Raw genomic sequence first — 19,291 nt, 5'->3', positions numbered from 1 at the left:
AGGTTCCTAAACCAGACTAAACAGACTAAACAGGAACAACAAAACAAACAGGAGAAAAACAAGTAGGAAACAATATCAAAGAAGCCAAGGGAGGACAAAGTATCATGGAGTAAGAGATGGTTTACAATGTCAAAAGCTATGTAAAGGTCAAGAAGAATGAGGGCTAAAATGCCCATTGTATTTAGTGATTAAGAGATCATTGATATCTTTTTGAGAGATGAGTTTGAAAAATTATTGGGTTGGCAGTTGGGTACAAGGAGTTGAGGAGTGATAGTGAGGAAATAAAAGCATCAAATGTAAATTGCTCCTTCTCTGCATGTATATTTCTTTTTCCTTCTACCTGTCTAACAATTCCTCTTCAGCCTCCTTTCCTTGATTCACCTTGCTCTTCCCACCCCCTTGGTATGGATATTTCTTAGTCCTCATTTCTTCCTTCTCTATACTTATCTGCTTTGGTGACCTCATCTGCTTCCATGGCTCCAATTATCACTTTCATGAAGATAACTTACAAATCTATATATTCAACTACAATTTCTCCCCTGAGATCTAGTCACACATATTTACTAACTGCCTGCTGGACATCTTGACCTGGATATTCCTCTGAAGCCTCAAATTCAACATGTTTTCATCTGCACAATGGATGATTAAACAAAGATAATCTCCAATTTCCATTACAAGCAGCAGGGGTAACACTCCACAAATCTATTCTTGGCTGCTAAGCTCATCCTTTGAGGGCAGGGCCAATCATTTTCCTGCCATTGGTTGCCCTTTCCAATTCAATCAAAGAAAAAAGCTTTTCATACTTTGTAAAGGAATAGGGCATTAAGGTTAGAAGAAACTCTATAGGTAAGCACTTTGTTATCTGCTGCTAATTTTTATAGCCACATTGAGTGGAAGAGGGGTAATAGAGAACAGAACAAATCCCCCTCTCCATCTGATTGCAAGTTTCTAGAGGCCAAGATGTGTGCTGGATTTTATTTTTAATCTTTTGTGCTCAACATCTAGAAAAGCTTTCTACATATAACTGGAAATTAATAACTACTGGAATATTTACTAAACTAAATTTAGTTGGGAAGGAAGATTACAAGGACAACCCCGAGATGAAAGAAGTAAGAATCACAATCTACCAAGGGAATCATCTATGGGTTTAAAACAATTCCAATGGCGCCAAAGACCATTCTAACCCATATTGGTGATGCTGTCATTAGTATCTCCTGAACTCTTCCTTCTCTTAGCCTTCTCTCTTTTCAGGTCTAAGTGCTTTTAAAATGTCCCCTTTCTCCTTTGCCTTTCTTCTCAGTGAGTACTGAGGAATGGCATGTGTTCACCTAGGTTGTACTGGCACATGACTGCGGTCTGGCAGCCTGTGCACAGAAGTAATGATTTCCTCCATAATTTAATTTCCAAATTGTTTATCTTTGTTCATAACTCAAAAATCTTGGTAAAAAGAGCTAGTGACTGTACCTTTTTAAGCTCTCCACGGTAGGGGGAGGGGATAGCGTCTTGCTTTCCTTCCTGCTGAGCTGGTCAGTCTCCAGACTACAATACAACAGGCTGAAAGTTAATTCAGTTATACATTCCCACTGACAGTTAAGAGCTGCCACTCAGGCATGACTTGCTTGACCTGCTCACCAACCATGAGGTACATAGACAAGGGTGTGCAGCCTACTATGGCAAACTGTTTTGGATATCTTGATTAGACACTGATTAACTTCCCCCACATATACACACACCTAGAAACCTTCTTTCGTTATTACAGAAGAATAGTCTAAATTCAACCAGAGGTTTCCCTCAAGTGTTAGAAACAGCATTACATGATGCCCAGAACAGTGGACGTTGAGTCAGGAAGCCCAGCAATTCAGCTCCTGCTATCAATGCTTTCTTTGGTGTAAACTCCCCTACTCTTAAATCTCTCGGCCTCAGCTTATTTTTTTGGTCTATAAAATGGAGGGATGGAGGGGGTGAAAATATCATCAGTACCTTTCTCACAAGATCTATGTGGGGCTCGAATGAGATAACATATGCAAAGTATTTTTAAAATCAAAAAGTACTATATGAATATCAGTTATTATTCTCATTCATTGAAATGACTTACAAAGAGTAGAAGCAAAATCAGTCCAGATTTTGAGCTAAATTTCACTGGAGCTTAATCCCATTGTGCAGTTAAGAAATTACTACTAAGGCTAATATGTACCTATTTCTGAAACGAGGTTTTTATTTGTACTATAGATAGTGTCAAATAAAAGCCACTCATCAAAGTTTTGCCCCAAATCCTAGAAACTATCAGACAGTTTAATAGCAGCAGTCAATATGGTTTTACCAGTGGAAATGACATTAAGGATTGCCATGAAACACAGTGGAAAGAGTGTTAGACTTGAAGTGAGGAAGACCCAAATTCAAGTGCAGCATCAGACACTAACTAGCTGTGTGACCCTGTTACTTAACCTTTGTATCCCTCAATTTCTTCATTTATAAAATGGGGATAATAATAGCACCTGTGAGCAATACCTCCTAGGGTTGTTGTGAAGATCAACTGAAAGAATATTTGTAAAGCACTTAACACAGTGCCTGGCACATAACAAGGACTTAGCTTATTTCCTTCTCCCTTGCCATCTGCTTTGCTACTGCACCCTAAGAAATTTTCCTAAGGCATTTATCTATCTGATTTGCAGTTGATATTTCTCTATGTGCATCAGAATGTAAGCTCCCTGAGTTCAGGGACTATCTCTGCCTTTCTGTTTGTATTTCCGATCTTAGCACAAGGCTTTGCACATAGGTGTATAATAAATGCTTTACTCTTTCATTCATTCAATAACTACTTACTGATTGACTGATACAACCTTTGTCTCTCAGACACTACTACATCCTTGGAATATTTGCAGGTTACATAATAATGATAAATGTTTCATATCATTTGTCAGCTAGACAAATATAGACCTACTGTTGCCCTCAAATATCCTGAAAGCTATAGCATGGTGTTTACACTTCAGAAAGGTTTTTTATCTTCTGTACACACTGCTCACTACTGAAATTGTAAGATGCTATATCAAAACATTGCCTTCAAACTAACACTAGACAACAGTGCCAATAGACCTGTCCTTTGAATTGTGACTTTTAAAAGCTTTGGAACTGCTCTTTTCCAAAGATCTTTGGCTGCTCATGATGTTTTGTTTTTCAGCCTTTGAAGGAGGAAAAAGAAGGAAGTAGAGTGGCAGTGTTATAATCAGCATATGATTGTGAGATAGTAGAAGGGTTTTTATCTGTCCAAGTGATTTGAAGGAGAGGCATACCCCTAAATACTTTAAGGAGTCAATAATTAAATTCAACAATTTATTTTAAGAGTGATGGAGGACATAGGCACCATTTCATTCTTTGTAAGTAAAAATGTTAATGAAATGAATGACACATCCATAACATGAAAATTATCTCCTTTCTATTGACATGGTATAATGAATAATGGAGTGGCCTTAGAATCAGGAAGATCTGGATTCAACTCCTTTTTCTAACACATATTAGCAATGTGTCTAGTGAGTGCCTGAAACTGAGCTCCAGATCTGCATCAGTAGATAGTTTCCATCCCAATATTTATTTCTCTGTACTGATAAAATGACAGACTTGGGCCAAAACCAAAATAAGGGAGAAAGTAATTCTGACTTCAGACAACTTACAAAGGTCAAATAAATCAATCAAAATAAATAAATAAAAAAATAAGGTCAAACAAATCAAGTCAGAAAAAGCTGTTGGTTGTGTTTTAGTAGAAAGGGTGAAATTTCTTATTGGGAAAAGACTCAATCCACAGTTAAGATTAGATTTTTTTATTATCTTCCCATATTGATTATTTGTTTCTTCAATGTTATTTGTACCTATGATTCAGAATTATAGGCATACTACTAGTGCTTTGAATACCGAATAGGATTGTTTCAACCCCAGTAGGTTAGAAGATGTTAGTGTAGTACTTTATAGATTTTACTCTCCTGTTTGATAGCTATATTTATTATTGTTGTTGCTACAAAGTGGTCCTCATCTGCTTGGGGGATGGGTAAAATTAGTGACAGTTGGAAAGAAGAACTGATGAGAACCAAGCACTTCAAGTTTCCAGCATCAAGAAGGAAAATTCATGATTCCAACCCCTTTTCAGGTCCATAAAGGGAGAAGCCCTATGGGAAGAAGTAAGCATGTAGAGGAGTTGACAATCTCTATCATGTCTTTATTTCCAACTTGCTACAGTAAAGACTGGAATTTCCCTTTGAGGGACATCTAAGACTGTACTCAGTTGAACTGAGTTATCTTACTCTCAAAGGAAGAGTTCTTTCCATCTGTATTTGTCTGGTATATAATTTCATATGCATTCTTTCTTTTTTATTTCGGTTTGCTATCTCTTTGGATAAATGGGCTCATTTTCCATGTTACATCTATTCATTGTGGAATTGGCATTTAGTAGAAAGGAGTCAAACCTTGGATATATAGCTTGGGGATCTCTATGATAGTGTCCAAGTGTGTAGCTTGAATCTAAAAATTATTTACCCATGACTAGCAATATTTAAAGGAGTAGATAGATAGAATTCTAGCCAGATATACCTTCTTTCTGAGGAGAGCAGAGTGGCCCCCTTCTTGCCCCAACCTTCTGTTTTACCTTCTGGTAAGAATCAATTTCTCCCTTAAAGAAGTGTAGAGGAGAAAAATGCTAGAGATATCTATACAGACCTATGTGACTACTCATAATTTAAATGGCAACAAACATAAATAACAATACCACTAGCCAATAGATAGTCAGATAGGTAAGTAGATAGATGAAGCCATTCAAAGGAGAATCTCTGGCTATTCAATATATCAAATGCATTTCATTCACAAGAAGGACCAGAGCAAGTCTCATTGTCATGTATGATGAGGAAGGATCAGCAGCACCACAAATGAAATGATTAGTATCAGCTATAAATATCACAGAAAATTGGTTCACTGTATAGAGAAACAATAACCATCAATTGATGGGATTTATTAGGATTTCTCTCACTGCCATACAGAGAATTAAAGCAATTTATTTTCTTGTGTAGTACACCAATCTACTATACTATATTATGGTATACACTGTAGTTTATAAGAAAGAATGCTAGATTTGGAGTCAAATAAAGGTTTTGTGTTCAAATACCCCATGGCTCTATACTGGACCTTAGGGAAATCAGTTAGTCCATTAGATAAAGATATCAAAAGATAGTAAAAATGCAAATAATGAAAAACATGCCTCAACATGATTCAAGTCACTAAGAATAAAAGAAATACAGGCATATGTCACCGTTTCATCTCACATCCATCAAATTTACCACAAAAAAAAAATCTTTAGATTTGGAAACTTTGTGGGAATGTGCACATATTAATATGTTCTAAAGGTAGAATTGGTTCAACTATTTTGAGAAGCAATTTGTAGCTATGCAAGAAAAGTCACTAAACAGTTCACAACCTTTGAACCAGTGATCTCGCAACTAATGATTTGCTCCAAGGAAGATCCTATATGTAACAAAATATTTGTGAGGTATAAGAGCAGGAAGAGGAAGAGGGTAGTTAACCAGTTGAGGAATGAATGGATAAATTAGAATATATCAATATAATGGAAGAACATTGCTCTGTTTGGAAAAAAATCAGAGAAACTTAAGAAAAAATATATGAAGTGATGGAGAGTGAAGAAGCAAGAAAACAAATAAAATGACCCAAAAAACATAAAGACAAAGAAACTAAAAGATATCAGAAATCATATCAATACAATGACTAATTATAATTCCAAAGGACTAACAATGAATTATATTTGTCTCCATTTAATGAAGAAAATATAGTCAACATGTTGATATGTTTGACTTAACTATATTTTGGTTTCTTTGGAACATGAGAAGAAATGGCATGTGGGGAAATGACAGCTATGGCAAAATAAAGTAACAAAATTTTCTAAAATAAAGTCATTTAACTTCTATGAGAAATAAGGAACATGTGGAGAAATATTAAATGCTCATGGATAGGCCAAGTCAATGCAATAAAATATGACAATTCTACCTAAATTAATTGACTTATTCAGTGCCATACCAAAACACACACACACAAATGTTTCTGCATCTAGAAAAAAATAATAACAAAATTCACCTAGAAAATGAAAACGTTAAGAATAACAAGAGAATCGATTTAAAAAATTGTGAAGGAAGGTGGCCCAGCAGTACCACTGTATTACAAAGCAATAATCATCAGAACAATCTGGTACTGCCTAAGAAACAGAATGGTGAAACAGTGAAATAGATTACACAATAAACAGTATTAAATCACCATAGTAACCTAGTGTTTGATAAATACAAATATCCCAGTTTGGGGGACAAGAACTCACTATCTCACAAAAATTGCCAGGAAAACTGGAAAGTAGTTTGACAAAAACTAGGAATAGACCTTTTCTCACACTATATACCAAGATGTCAAAATGGGTACATAAAGGGTGATATCATAGGCAAATTAAGAGAGTATGGAATAATTTACCTGTCAGATCCAAGGATAAGGGAAGAATTTTTGACTAAACAGAGGACATAACACATATAAAATGGGTAATTTGGGTTATATTAAATTAAAAGATTTTTGCACAAATAAAACCAATGCAGCCAAGATTAGAAGGAAAATAGGAAGCTGGGGAGAAATTTTATAGCAACTTTATTTGATTATGAACTTATTTCTCAAAAATATACAGGCCTAGGTAAAATTTATAAGAATATATCCTTCCCCAATGGATAAATGGTCAAAGGATATGAACAGGAATTTTTTCAGATGATGAAATAAAAGATATATTCACATAAAAATGTTATAAATCACTATTGATTAGAGAAATACAGATTAAAACAACTCTCAGGAACCATCTCACACCTATCAAATTGGCTAATATAACAGAAAAGATAAAAATTGGGAAAGTAATACACTATTAGAGTTGTGAATGGATTCAACCATTTCAGAGAACACTTTGACCAAACAATATCACTACTAGTTCTATATCCCAAAGAGATTTTTTTAAAAAGGCATATATGTATGAAAAAATTATAGCTGCTCTTTTTGTGGTGGCAAGGAATTGGAAATTAAAAGGATGTCCATCAATTGGGGAACGGATGAACAAGATATGATATATGATGGCAATGTAACACTATTGTGCTATCAAAAGTGATGAGCAGGATACTTTCAGAAAAAACCTGACAAGACTCATACAAACTGATGCAAAATGAAGTGAATAGAACCAGAACATTGTCCACAGTAATAGTATTATATGATGATCAACTATGAATGGCTTAGCTATTTTCAGCAATACAATGATCCAAGATATGTTTTTTTTTAATGTTATTCACTTCCAAGGAAAGAACAAGTAGAATCTGAATGCAGATCGAAGGATTCTTTGTTTGTTTGTTTTGTTTGGGTTTTTTGGTCTGTGTTTTCGTTCACAACTTGGCTAATTTGGAAATATGTTTTGAATGAATGTATGTCTATAATCTATATCCTATTTGCTTGCATTCTCAAGGAAAGGGGAAAGGAGGGGGGTAGAGAATTTTGACCTAGAAAAAAATTAAATGAATATTAAAAATTGTTCTACATGTTATTAGAAAAAATAAAATCTAAAAATCTACACCCCCCCAAAAAAATCCTCTGTGAGGCTGTTTCCTTCTCGGCAAGATGAGAGAATTAGACTAAATGAGTTATAGGTTCCCTTCCAGGTCTAAATTCTATGACTTATAAGAGAGATCCTTCAATCCTCAAATTTACTAAATTTTGTAGCTAAAGCCATTATTAATTTCTCCTATATCATTCAATATGTCTACATCTACCTCACTATGAAAGAAAAATATGTAATATGGGGATCCATTTTGTCTTTCCCTCCTATGCCCAGATTTTCCTCCAAGAATAAAGAAAGTAATGTGTATTCATTGGATATTTCCATTGGTCATTTCATTCCCCACTCTGATATTTGGAAATTTCCAGATTTCCTTTTATAATGCTGCATATAGGGAGAACAGCAAAGGCCTATCATGGCTAAAATGTGCCACAAAAATGGCTGACAGGTATACATAATAAAAGATAGAAATGGGAAATAGAATCAAAAGCTAATGACCCTGATGGTTTCACCTTGTCTTTTGTTCTTGCTCCTAATTACTTTTGTTTACCAATCAAGGAGGCTCTTAGGAGAGAAGAGACCCTCTTCATTCTAGCTTTTATAGAACTTTTATAGGATTTTTTTTTTCTTTTGGAGGGGCAGGTATAGAGTTCTTAAAATTCCCGGGGAAATAGCTTGGTGGTACAGTGGATAGAGTCCTGGAGTCAGGAAGACTCATCTTCATGACTTCAAATCTGGTCTCAGATACTTTCTAGCTGTAGGGCCCTTGGAAAATCATTAAACTCTGTTTGGCTCAGTTCCACAACTATAAAATGAGCTGAAGAAAGAAATGGCAAACCATTCTAGTATAAAGAAATGTCAAACCATTCTAGCATCTTTGCTAGAAAAATCCCAAAGCATGGTCACAAAAAGTCAGATGTGACTGAAACAACTGGACAACAATTAACAAAAACAAACCCCAGGATGAGTTTTGGGAAAGTAGATTCACAATTAGGGATTTAACAGAAGTTAAGAGAAATTTTCTAATTCCAAGTCACATAGTTGTCTGGAATCAAGGCCCTTGGTTTTGAATAGTAAGATAAAACTGCCAAAATAATAGTTTAATCTTAATCTAGTGCATTCTGTTGACTTTTGCTGGTTTCCTGGCTACATGTGGTGACTCAAAGCTCCTGTGATGGAGATGTTTTCTAGCCACTGCACTTTATTAGATGGTAGCAGAGGGCAGTAGTTAGTCTTGAAGAGTTTAAATGACTCAGAAAATGTTAAGTTGCTGAAATCCAGAAAACATTAACTGAGAACAGCCTGATCAACACAAAACAAGGGAAGATACTAGCATTGATGAGACAATGGAGTGTAGAGATGTGAATCCAGCAAAGAATATTTATTAAGGGTATGAGTTACCCTTTCTATCTGTATACTGTAGATCCATGTGTCCCTCTGAGTATACACCCTAAGCATGTTTCCTAATCATTTATGTCCTCTGTCTGAATATATTCTCCTGATGGTATAATTTGAGGTGGAGTATACCACACATATGAAAGGAAAGATCTCTTCTTGTTATTTTATTTACTTTGTAATGTGTTTAACATATCTTTTTGCTTTGCACTAAAGTTTTCCAAAAAATAAACACATTGGTTGAAGCTCAAGTGCTGTGGTTTAGAGTCAGTGGTCCTGTAAGGCACTGTATGCCTCAAATGTGATGTAGTTTTTCTCAGAGTCTACATATGGGAAGGATGGAGCAGGTGCTACATGTATAAGGGCTCTCATGTACAAGACATCTGAGAGTAAAAAAAAAACAACAAAAAAGAACTATTTAACCTCAACTTTGTTTTTCCCATCTGAAACATTAGTACGTCTGTGTCTTTTCCAATTTAAGGCAGCAGTGATCTAATTTATGAACCTTTTCCCAATAAAAAAAAACAACAAATGGAAAATTTAACGTGGAATTTAGGAGTCTTTGGAATTAGCAGGTACAGTCTGACAGATTTACAGGGGGCGATGGACTGATAGCTACATTTTAGGAGTGGGAAACAGCTGCTCCAGAGGAATAGTTTATGTTTCCCATGTCACAGAGAGCAGAAAGCACCACACTCATCCAGTGTTTTTGGTAATTATTGCCTAAAGTCATACAACAAGATCCATTCTCTTGGACTTGAACCACTTTACCATCTTTCCCATTAAAATCTTGGAGAGAAGGAAACTGCCCTATGAGAACACAATTAGGAAAATAACAGACTTTCAAATTAAGAAGCTTTAAATATGTGACATGAAAACAAGGTCAAGTAGCCACAATCCCCAACTAAACTATAGCCAAATTCAGCTACCAACAAGTCAACAAGCTCTTACTATGTGCCAGGCTTCTGTCATGTCAGGCTATGAAATGGCCTTGCTCATCCATACTTAGTGACTACCTCAAAAAGGGTGAAATCTTATTCCTGGAAATAGTCAAACCAGGCATGCAAAAAAAATTAATAGAGTTAGAGCAATTCTGCACAGATATGGAACAACCTGGGTGGATTCTCTTTTCTCCCAGGCTCCTAGGCAGTTCAAATAAAGAACTTAAGAGCAAAAGAAAATTGGCAATTATCCCCTGAAGTTGGGTTATGGAGACTACCCAAATTGACTTGACATTTCACCCTCTGTTTTAAGCTTATATTTTCCCTCCAGTAACTTTTTGGTTATGCATTATCTGTTTTTGGCTGTCTACACCACCCACCTCATCAGATAGTTGCTCAACCCCTCCACTTGGCTTAAAATCGGGTAGGCCTGACTTAAGAAGATTGATGAAGACAGCCAGTACTGTCTTTTGATCTCCCTAGCAGTCCATATTCCACTGAATAATCTATTGCAAATCCTGAATGCAGGGATTGACAATAACTCCAAATCATGTCATAACAAGACACTCCTCGGATTTATTCCAGACTCTTTGAATTCTTAATTAATCAGAAGTCCATATTTCAGTTTGGTCAGTGATAAGACATTTTTCCTCAGTTGTCTTCTCAAGAGCTTTAAGGGTCCCCAGAGTAATTTTTCTCTTCTGAAATCTACACTTTATAGACCAAATGTTCTAACTGGCAATCTGCCACTAAGGTCTAAGCTTTGCAGATGTTTTCTTGTGACCACACTAAATACCACTCCTCTGAGAAATAGCCTGATAAGTTAGCAGTAAATTTAGGACTCTAGAGTAAGTTAAAGAAATCAAATGCAGCTCACTTTCCCTACAGGTCTGGAAGAAGACTTTGAAATGCTCTAAGGTATTAAGTATTTCAGTATCTGTGATATCAGGTAAGAATCACATCAATGAATTAGAGTCAAAAAATAATCCTCAAATTTCTCTTACTTAACAGTTTCATTCTCTTTCCTTACAAAACCTGTCACTAAAGCTGCTAACAAGTAAATAATTGGCAAATTTGTTAGATCTCTATCAATTTCTCAGGATCTAACTTATAATGGAAGGACTGGCAGACCAATAAAAATGGCAAAATGCAAATAATGGGAAGAAAGGGAAAACAAAGGAAAATAAAGAACTGGTAGATAGTGAACTCTCTGAGGACAGGGACTGTTTTGTTTTTAAACTTTCTTTGTAAGACTTCGAACAGTTTCTGGCACATATCAAGCACTAAATAAATACTTGGTAATAACCAATAGTGAAATACATTACTATTTGTTAATGATTATATATTAATGATTCATGGCATGAAGACGATCATTAAATTGTTTTGCTTTCTGGGTTTTATCCCTAGAAAATATCACAGTGATTTTTAAAAATTTTAATCATGAGCCAAACCTGTAAGCACCTAAATGTGTAAGTCTTAGATTTGTGAAGCCAAAATAGTAGAGATGGATAACTTCAAATCAACCAGAACATTATAGAATTTTGTGACAGTACCATCTCCTGAAACAGGCCACTCAACATCTAAAATTCTTCTCCAATCAACCACAGCAAAAGGTTTCTTAGATTCTCTCAAATAGAACATTCTCTCATGGGTAGAATATCATCACTTCAGATTTTTGGCAACTTGACATATTGTGTTTGGCCTTCCTGTCCCCCATATTTCCTTGCTTGTTATTTGTCATCACCCCTCACCCTCCTTGGAAAAGAAGAGAGGAGAGGAAGAGGAAAAAAGTACAAGCTGTTCCCTTTTCTTTACCCTCAAACCACTGGACGCTGTTTCCCCATTCCCATAAGTGAACAATATTTCTGGGCAGCTGCAGGAGTAGGTACTACAGCCCATCTTTCCACTGGAATACTTAACCAATGAAATGATGATATTTGAAGCCTTTCTAATCATAATAATAATAGCATTTACATAATGCTTTAAGGTTTAGAAAGATTTTACACATTCTACCATCCTCTCAACAACTCTATGAAGGAATTGCTATTATTTACCTCATTTTATAAATAAAGAAACTGGGGATGTGATAGGTTGTGTCTTCCTACAGTCACAATTTAATAGTAAATTTCTGAAGGATCATTTGAATTCAGGCCTCCTGGCTCCAAGTTCAGCACAATAGTTTATAGTTTTGCTTACATTTTATACTTAACTTATCTTTTTTGTTTTGTTGTTTTGTTTTGTGTTTTGCTGTTATTTTACAATAGCTCCTGAGGGGAAAGGGACATAAAGACATAGAATATTAATGCTGAAAGAAATGTTAGAGATTACCTAAAGGAGACTATATTTTATTATGATACTCTTTGGGAGTTTGTTTTCCTCTTAAACCTAACATACGAATCATGGCTGCAATCTAGAGGCCACACGCTTCCTCTCCCGGCACCGAACGAAATAGACTACATCAAAGGAGCATAAAAATCACTTTTGGAGGATCAGAAGGACTCCCCAGTACTCCCCAGTTCCCCACAGAGGTGAAGGTATGTGGGGTTTGAACATTTCCACACTATAATAAGAAGGAGGAAAAGCTTGCACAGAAACGTGAACTGAGCCACCCTTCCCACCCCCAACTTCCCCCACCAAACCAGAGTGAGCAACCGGAGCTCTCACTGGGACAGCGAGTGAGTGGGGAACGTCTCTATCTGGGGGGGCACTCCAGAGTCCTTGGGATCTGGGGACTGCCAGGAAAAAACGTCTCAGGGCAGTTTCACTGGAGAATCCTGCGCTGAGCACAGAGGGCCCAGGGAGCCATACTTGGGGCAGTTGTGCTGAACATCTGGGCGGAGCTAAACACCAGGGGCAGACCATGCGCTGATTATCTGGGCAGAGCTGAACACCTGGGCAGTTTGGCTGTGATCAGGGGCCCAGCGCTCTAAGAAACCTCAGAGGCTGGGAAGAACTAGTCTGAGGCAACCTAAATTCACAGAAAATCCGCCCATATGACCCAGACTCCAGACCAAAAAGGAAAGGGGAATAAACCCACCAAAGGGATGGCTCACATGGCCCAAAATCAAGTCTCCAGAAAGAAAGGGAAAAAGGTGACTATTGAAAACTTTTATGGTGGAAGTACCCAAGGAAAAGAAGAGAATGAGGAGGAAATCCAAAAAATAAATCATAACATGCCTCCCAAAATGGAAACTATCAACAAGCTCTGGAAGATCTCAAACTGGAACTTACCAAAAAGATGGAAACCTGGAAAGAAAAATGGGAGAAAGAGATTAGCAGTCTGACAAATAAGACTGCTCAATTGTTAAAAGAGCTCGAAGCATCCAATAGAAGGGCAGACAAAGCTGAAAAGCAAAACCAGTCCCTAACAATCAGAATTAAGCAACTCGAAGAAAGTGAGATCATAAAACAGCAAGAATCAATAAAGCAAAGCCAAAAAATTAATGAATTAGAAGAAAAAATAAAATATCTCACTGAAAAGGTCACAGATCTGGAAAACAGAGGAAGAAGAGACAACCTCCGAATTATTGGTCTCCCAGGAAAAACCAGCAATAAACAATAAACTCAATGTTATTCTATAGGAGATTATAAAAGAAAATTGCCCACACATTCTGGAGCAAGGGGGAAAAATAGAAATAGAAAGGGTTCATAGAATACCCTCTATACTAAATCCCCAAAAGACAAACCCTAGGAATGTAATTGCCAAATTCAAGAGCTTCCAAGAAAAGGAGAAAATCCTACAAGAAGCCAAGAAGAAGAGCTTCAGATTTAGGGGGGCTCCCATAAGGATCACACATGACTTAGTGGCTAACACACTAAGAGACTGCAAAGCATGGAACATGATATTTAGAAAGGCAAGAGAGCTGGGTCTCCAACCAAGAATCAACTACCCAGCAAAACTGACTATATACTTCCAGGGGAAAGTATGGGCATTCAACAAAATAGAAGATTTCCAAGCATTTGCTAAGAAAAGACCAGAACTTAGTGGAAAATTTGATATCCAAACACAGAAAGCAAGAGAAACATGAAAAGATAAATATGAAAGAAAGGGAAAAGGAGATAAATCTTATATTTTTCTTTAAGTCAAACTCTCTTCTATAAGGACTACATTTACATCAAATTATATATATTAATATGTGGGGAAAATGTTTTGTGTAACTCTCAAAAATTGTATGCATCATAAGAGTAGTTAGAAGAAACATGCATAGGGAAAGATTGGGGCATTAAGAAGATTTGGGGAAAGTGGGGGCAAAGAAAGGAAAAGGGGGGGGAACCATCGATAACACTAAGATTTACTTCAAGAAATAGGGAGGGACTTAATAGAATAATCTTTCCCATATAAAGATACACATGGGAAGGGGAGGGGAAGAACTCTCATATGAGAAGGAGAGGAAGAGAGTGTGAAGTGGAATGACTTAAACCTTACTCTCAGTGAAATCAAATCTGAGAGGGAAGAACATCTAGATCCAGTGGGATCCTGAATTCTATCTTATCCAACAGGGCAAGAAAGAAAGGAAAATTAATGAGGGGGAGGGGGTGGGAGTATAAAAAGGGAGGGAAGGAGAGGGGGGAGGGGAAGGGAGCATAAAAATGGAGGGGCTAGAAAGGGAAGCATACCAAGGGAGGGGACTAGGGGGACTGACCTAAAGTAAATCACTGGTTCAAAAGGAGATAGCTAAAGAAGAAAGGTCAGAACTAGGGGAAGATATCAAAATGCCAGCAAATCCACAAATGACAATCATAACTTTGAACGTGAATGGGATGAACTCACCCATAAAACGTAGACAAATAGCAGATTGGATTAGAACCCAAAACCCTACCATTTGTTGTCTTCAAGAAACACATATGAGGCGGGTTGACACTCACAAGGTTAGAATTAAAGGTTGGAGTAAGACCTTTTGGGCCTCAACTGATAGAAAGAAGGCAGGAGTTGCAATCATGATATCTGACAAACCCAAAGAAAAAATACACCTGATCAAAAGGGATAGGGAAGGTAAATATATTCTGTTAAAAGGGAGTATAGACAATGAGGAAATATCACTAATCAACATGTATGCACCAAATGGTATAGCATCCAAATTTTTAATAGAGAAAGTAGGAGAATTGAAGGAGGAAATAGACAGTAAAACCATATTAGTGGGAGACTTGAACCAACCACTATCAAATTTAGATAAATCAAACCAAAAAATAAACAAGAAAGAGGTAAAAGAGGTGAATGAAATCTTAGAAAAATTAGAGTTAATAGACATATGGAGAAAAATAAATAGGGACAAAAAGGAATACACCTTCTTTTCAGCACCACATGGCACAGTCACAAAAATAGATCATACACTAGGTCACAGAAACATGGCACTCAAATGCAGAAAAGCAGAAATAATAAATGCAGCCTTTTCAGATCACAAGGCAATAAAAATATTGATCGGGAAGGGTACATGGAGAGCCAAATCAAAAATTAATTGGAAATTAAATAATATGATACTCCAAAATCAGTTAGTTAGAGAAGAAATCATAGAAACAATTAATAATTTCATTGAGGAAAATGACAATGGCAAGACATTCTTTCAAACCTTATGGGATGCAGCCAAGGCAGTACTTAGAGGAAAATTCATATGCCTGAGTGCATATATTAACAAATTAGGGAGGACAGAGATCAAGGAATTGGAAATGCAAATCAAAAAACTTGAGAACAAACAAATTAAAAACCCCCAGAAGAAAACCAAACTAGAGATCCTAAAAATTAAGGGAGAAATTAATGAAATCAAAAGTGACAGAACTATTGAGCTAATAAACAAGACTAGAAGCTGGTATTTTGAAAAAACAGACAAAATAGACAAAGTACTGCTCAATCTAATTAAAAAAAGGAAAGAAGAAAGGCAAATTAACAGCATCAAGGATGAAAAGGGGGATCTCACCTCCAATGAAGAGGAAATTAAGGCAATCATTAAAAACTACTTTGCCCAACTATATGGCAATAAATATACCAACCTAGGTGATATGGATGAATATTTACAAAAATATAAATTGCCTAGACTAATAGAAGAAGAAATAGATTTCTTAAATAATCCCATATCAGAAAAATAAATCCAACAGGCCATCAAAGAACTTCCTAAGAAAAAATCCCCAGGGCCTGACGGATTCACCAGTGAATTCTATCAAACATTCAAAGAACAGCTAACTCCAATACTATACAAACTATTTGACATAATAAGCAAAGAGGGAGTTCTACCAAACTCCTTTTATGACACAAACATGGTACTAATTCCAAAGCCAGGCAGGCCAAAAACAGAGAAAGAAAATTATGGACCAATCTCCCTAATGAATATAGATGCAAAAATCTTAAATAGGCTACTCGCAAAAAGACTCCAGCAAGTGATCAGAAGGGTCATCCACCATGATCAAGTAGGATTTATACCAGGGATGCAGGGCTGGTTCAATATTAGGAAAACCATCCACATAATTGACCACATCAACAAGCAAACCAACAAGAACCACATGATTATCTCAATAGATGCAGAAAAAGCCTTTGATAAAATACAACACCCATTCCTACTAAAAACACTAGAAAGCATAGGAATAGAAGGGCCGTTCCTAAAAATAATACATCAACTAATATCATCTGCAATGGGGATAAACTAAATCCATTCCCATTAAGATCAGGAGTGAAACAAGGATGCCCATTATCACCTCTATTATTTGACATTGTATTAGAAACACTAGCAGTAGCAATTAGAGAAGAAAAAGAAATTGAAGGCATTAAAATAGGCAAGGAGGAGACCAAATTATCGCTCTTTGCATATGACATGATGGTCTACTTAAAGAATCCTAGATATTCAACCAAAAAGCTAATCAAAATAATCAACAGCTTTAGCAAAATTGAAGGATACAAAATAAACCCACATAAATCATCAGCATTTCTATATAATTCCAACACAGCTCAGCAGCAAGAACTAGAAAGAGAAATCCCATTCAAAATTACCTTAGACAAAATAAAATACTTAGGAATCTATCTCCCGAAACAAACACAGGAACTATATGAACACAACTACAAAACACTTTCCACACAACTAAAACTAGACTTGAACAATTGGAAGAACATTAACTGCTCATGGGTAGGATGAGCCAATATAATAAAAATGACCATCCTACCCAAACTCATCTATCTATTTAGTGCCATACCCATGGAACTTCCAAAAAAATTTTTTTATTTATTTAGAAAAAACCATAACAAAGTTCATTTGGAAGAACAAAAGATCAAGGCTATCCAAGGAAATAATGAAAAAAAAAATACAAAGGAAGAGGGCCTTTCAGTCCCAGATTTCAGACTATATTATAAAGCAGTGGTCACCAAAACAATCTGGTACTGGCTAAGAGACAGAAAGGAGAATCAGTGGAATAGACTGGGGGGGCAAGTGACCTCAGCAAGACAGTATATGACAAACCCAAAGATCCCAGCTTTTGGGACAAAAATCCACTATTTCATAAAAACTGCTGGGAAAATTGGAGGACAGTGTGGGAAAGATTAGGTTTAGATCAACACCTCACACCCTACACCAAGATAAATTCAAAATGGGTGAATGACTTGAACATAAAGAAGGAAACTATAAGAAAATTAGGCAAACACAGAATAGCATACATGTCAGACCTTTGGGAAGGGAAAGACTTCAAAACCAAGCAAGAATTAGAAAGAGTTACAAAATACAAAATAAATAATCTGGAATACATCAAATTAAAAAGTTTTTGTACAAACAAAACCAATGTAACCAAACTCAGAAGGGTAGCAACAAATTGGGAAACAATCTTCATAGAAACCTCTGACAAAGGTTTAATTACTCAAATTTACAAAGAACTAAATCAATTGTACAAAAAATCAAGCCATTCTCCAATTGATAAATGGACAAGGGACATGAACAGTCAGTTCTCAGCCAAAGAAATCAAAACTATTAATAAGCACATGAAAAAGTGCTCTACATCTCTTATAATCAGAGAGATGCAAATCAAAACAACTCTGAGGTATCACCTCACACCTAGCAGATTGGCTAACATGACAGCAAAGGAAAGTAATGAATGCTGGAGGGGATGTGGCAAAGTGGGGACACTTATTCATTGCTGGTGGAGTTGTGAATTGATCCAGCCATTCTGGAAGGCAATTTGGAACTATGCCCAAAGGATGATAAAAAAGACTGTCTACCCTTTGATCCAGCTATAGCACTGCTGGGTTTGTACCCCCAAAGAGATAATAAGGAAAAAGACTTGTACAAGAATATTCATAGCTGCACTCTTTGTGGTGGCCAAAAATTGGAAAACGAGGGGATGCTCATCAATTGGGGAATGGCTGAGCAAATTGTGGTATATGTTGGTGATGGAATACTATTGTGCTAAAAGGAATAATAAAGTAGAGGAATTCCATGGAGACTGGAACAACCTCCAGGAAATGATGCAGAGCAAAAGCGCAGAACCAGGAAAACATTGTGCACAGAGACTGATACACTGTGGTACAATCGAAGGTGATGGACTTCTCCATTAGTGTCAATGCAATGTCCCTGAACCATCTGCAGGGATCTAAAAAATACTATCCACAAACAGAGGATAAACTGTGGGAGTAAAAATACTGATGAAAAGCAACTGCTTGACTACAGGGGTTGAGGGGATATGCCTGAGGAGAGACTCTAAATGAACACTCTAATGCAAATACCAACAACAGGGAAATGGGTTTGAGTCAAGAACACATGTGATAATCAGTGGAATCCTGCGTCGGCTATGGGAGAGGGAAAGGTGGTGGGAGGGGGGGCAGGGAGGAAAAGAAAATGATCTTTGTTTCCAGTGAATAATGTTTGGAAATGACCAAATAAAATAATGTTTTAAACTAAATTTAAAAAACTAACATACTTTTATTTGGCTGGAGTAATTTACTTCCCACAATTCCCCTTGCCAATTGGTCTCAGAAAAGCCCTTGGCTGCTGCCTGAGTCATATAAAGTTGAGACTTTTCTAGGGTCACAGAACTAAAACAAATTAAAGAGGTAGATTTTGATGATGATTGTGGTGGTGGTGGTGGTGGTGATGATGATGATGATGATGATGATGATGATGATGATGATGATGATGATGATGTCAGTGATGATTCATCAGTCATCAAAAATTACAAACACAATTTGTTTCTGGACTTTGCCTTACTTCAGTTAGTTATGAGAACATTTATTCCATGGTACATATATAGGGACTAAGCACTGAGCCACAGAACTATGATATGGTGCCTTTGACTGGAAAGCACACTTAAAACATCTTTAGATTTTTTATTAGGAATTCCCAGTGGCATTTAAAAACTTCAGTGGCATTTGCCC

The 19,291-nt window shown here is 36.5% G+C and overlaps 1 protein-coding gene across 7 annotated transcripts in view; it reads right to left on the bottom strand.

Moving 5' to 3' along the window:
• Positions 1-19,291, bottom strand: part of ESR1 (estrogen receptor 1) — a 527,593-nt gene that overhangs the window by 460,270 nt on the left and 48,032 nt on the right. Inside the window, exon 2 of one of the 7 annotated variants that reach the window (XM_007484763.3) lies at positions 1,465-1,539. The exons of the other annotated variants lie outside the window; for them this stretch is intronic. The gene's annotated coding sequence lies outside the window, so the exon portion shown is untranslated. The remainder of the gene's footprint in view (positions 1-1,464; positions 1,540-19,291) is intronic. 7 annotated transcript variants of the gene reach the window in all.

This window comes from Monodelphis domestica, chromosome 2, assembly GCF_027887165.1.
Source record: "Monodelphis domestica isolate mMonDom1 chromosome 2, mMonDom1.pri, whole genome shotgun sequence".
In the NCBI taxonomy this organism is placed as follows: domain Eukaryota; kingdom Metazoa; phylum Chordata; class Mammalia; order Didelphimorphia; family Didelphidae; genus Monodelphis; species Monodelphis domestica.
Note: the sequence above shows the minus strand (reverse complement) of the source record. Positions and strands in the feature narration are given on the sequence as shown.